This window comes from Nicotiana sylvestris, chromosome 8 (genome assembly GCF_000393655.2).
Source record: "Nicotiana sylvestris chromosome 8, ASM39365v2, whole genome shotgun sequence".
NCBI lineage: Eukaryota > Viridiplantae > Streptophyta > Magnoliopsida > Solanales > Solanaceae > Nicotiana > Nicotiana sylvestris.
The window spans coordinates 30,151,811-30,155,583 of NC_091064.1; positions in this window are offsets into that span (position 1 = coordinate 30,151,811).

The window sequence follows — 3,773 nt, forward strand, 5'->3', positions numbered from 1 at the left end:
TAAAATTAATTCTGCAATATTCTCAATCACGATTTCTATAATTTTCTGGGTCCAATAATCAGACTCCTGATTTACTTTGTTGATGTAATTCTGTAATTTCCTCTTCCTTCTGATCAATCTTTATGTAGGCTTAAGCTATCTTCCGATCTGCGGCTCATGGTATTACTTTAGCCCTTTCATGGATGCTATGGAATGTCCATGATATGCTCTTTTAACAATTCAATCCTTTGTCTATGACCTGAACTCAATTCTTTCTTTTAACTTATACCGGAGCCTTCTATAGCTGTATGATTGTCACTATGTATACATCATGGATAATACTCCGAACTCTTAGGTGCGTTCATAACGTAACTAACTATGCATCGTTGATTGAATAGTTCCTCTCATTCTTTCTCAGCTTTCTTTAAACGTAATCCATTACCTTTCTTGGTCTTTCTGTCCCCTTGTTGCGTGCATACTTTCTTATGGAGTGCATATAACGTTGTTGTGATATTGTTGTTATAAGACCATTTCCTCTTTAGGTCACCGTGCTTAGGTTGAAGCCTTCTTTCTTATTTTCTTAGCTAGTCTTTCATTGTAGTACTTAGGAAGGACCCTCAGACTCTTGTAAAGCTCGAGCTTATTACATCGAATATTCGATAGAATTTTTTTTGATGTCCTTCGTCACCTATAATTATTCGTAGTTACCTACCTCTACGTCCTTGTGCTTGTAAGGTTGCTTCTGAACTTCATATTTGACAGTATTCCCAGCAATGTTCTCTTTTATTTCCGTAATGCTCATACGGTGCTTTTAACTTCCCCAACTCCTATCTGAATATATCTCAAGTATTACAATGATATTACTGTAGGGCTGAATTCCTCATGTTGGGGTTTATTACATTTATCTTGCATGATATGCCGATTTGTCTATAACCTCTTGTCTAGCCATGACTAGGCTCTTCCTGAATCAACTACCAACTACTCGTTGGCCCATTGTCATATCTATATTTTACGTAATCTTTCTCTGGTTATTTCCTTGTCTCAACTTACCTCACGTACTGGCTCCTTACCTATCAATAACATCTCGGGCAGAGACCCTTACTTTCTTTCCTTGATATCGTGTTTACATAATGTTCTGGAATCATTGCATATCTGTAGGCTTTGAATAAGTGCAATCTCATCCCTTTCTCATTTTTATCGCATTCTTCCTTTACCATTCCATAATTATTAGAACCACTTAATTCCGACTTAATGCCACATTACTCCATATTCCCCCCTTTAGGGGAGTACTAAGACTTGGAGCTACGACGACCTGCCTATAGATTTTTTTCCTCTCCATCTTTGGCATCCTTTCGCACCATCAATGACCCTTACTCTCCTTGCGGTAATCCTTCTGTACCAAGGATAACAAAATTCCTCACTCGCGACAGTGACACTTAGTATAACTGGCACATACAGTCCCTTAAGCTTAACTTTGCTCACATTGCCTTCTTTAGGGAAGCGTCTTCCTGAATGACCATTCTCTGAATTTCCCATGAATCTTCTTTTGTTTTCCATTCTGCTATCGCCGGAATGCAATCTAAAATTCTCATGACGCTGACTATTATCAAATCACTCAATTCCTAATTCATGTTTAGGTTATCCTGTTCACCACTCCATACTGATTTCTATTACTCCGAGGTCTAACTTTCCCGTCTGTTAATCACATTAGAGTTGCGAACTTATTTCTCGAAATGAGGATGTGACTATATGGCCTATACTCTTTTGTTGTCTCCAGGCCTGGCACCTCTCATTTTTTTCTTCCCTTGATTATCGACTATGTAATACTGTCAGTTAATTTTATTTTTCCATCGTTATCATCCATGTATCCCATCTTACTCATAATTCTTCTTTATCTCTCTTCTCATTACTCTGCTGATATTTTTGCCTATCCCTTTCTTGTGAAAACTTCAACAAGACATTCTTTTACTTTTAGCTCCCCTTGCTTCATTCATTGGCTCTTTGGGTTTCTCAACATCCTCGCTCTACTAGGGACGAGAGTCACACTAAGGTAATATTTATCCCTTCCAGGATTTTAGTGCCTATCTTTGTAGTACTTATATCTGGCTGTACTACTTTAGAGTGCACCATCTGGGTATCTCATAGGGAGATCTATTAGCACATTTGCAATATCCTTCGGCAATGTTAACCAACGCAAACAATTCACCCACCATTTTGGGTCACTCTAACCCCAGCCGGATCGTTATTATGTCATTCTCTTAAACTATATTTGTTAGCTCCCATAGAGCATAACTTAGATTGGTGCGGCCAATTGTACATGCCTCCGTTACTATTGAAGGTAACTCAAAAGGCTTATATTCCTTTGTCTGAGTTGTAAATACTGTTAACCTTCATCAACTGGGCGCCTCGTACCCTTCTTCATCTTGCTTCTTGAAACTTGTATTTATCTTCTGACTCTATCATTGTCTTTCACCATAAAGGTGGATAAATATTCTTGCCTTAAAACTCTTTATCGAGAGGCTTAGATGTCTTAGTCCACACATGATCTACTGAAGGCCTTACAATTACTTATCATAAGCATCATGAAAAATCGAGTTCTTCTAACTCAACTCTTCTTTAGTCACATTCAATCTCTTACCACCTATCTTTCTGGATGTAGGCATCACCGTATTATGAATAAGGTCGAGTTTATAAAATTGTATTCTTACAACTGAGCTCTACCACACGATCTAGAGTAAGAAGAAATAGTGACTATCCTAAATGCCCTGTAGCTTCCTGCTTATAAGTGTGGTGCACAACACACCCATAATCAAGACTCTACTAGACACGCCTTGTAGACTCCCTAGGACAGAACTACTCTGATACCACTTTTGTCACGCCTCGAACCTGGGGGCGAGACCGGCACCCAGTGCCTTACCTATCCTTGTGTACCAATTTGGAACTAAGGGACTATGAACATATGATGTCATACTTCGGCCATGGACCATATTGTAAGATAACTGCGAATGCTTACTAAATGTCAATATAAATCTGGGCCGATAAGGCCATCATAATTATTACAGCTGGCAAACCAACCAAATATAAGGTCTGCAAGCCTAACCTATTGTACTAACTGATAGGATATGTCTACAAGCCTCTACTGATGGATATATTGTGATCTGAACAGCTCCCCGACGTACTCTTAACCTATACACACACACACACACACACACACACACACATATATATATATATATATATACAAGATGTACATAAGGCTCTAGACCCGAAAACTCCGAAAGGCATGGAGCTTACCGATCAAGCTGAACTCGGGCATCAATTAATGAGGAGGCCTACCCATCTATCTGTCTGAACCTGCACGCATGAAATGCAGCGCCCCCCAAAAAAGGGACGCCAGTACGAAATAATGTACCGATTATGTAAGGCAATATACTGAAACTGAAACTGAACTGATAATATAATAACTTCAGTAGCTGGAAGTCAAAGATAATATGAAGATATGCTTACCTGCTGATATTGACTCAACTCTCTCAATATAGTAAGTAAAATAGCTGTCCGCCAGTATAAGACTCGATATATATTTAACTGCTCTGTCGTAGTACGCTTGCTCATAGGCGCTCGGCCATACTAGGCTCTGTATCTCGTCCAACTAGGCTCGTTCATAGGCGCTCAGCCACAATAGGCTCGGTATATAACTTGCCATCTGATGAGAGGTTGCCCAATAGGGGCCTGCCCATCGATTATAGCTCGATGGTAATGAAAATACTTTAATACTGTATATATAAACTCTCTAC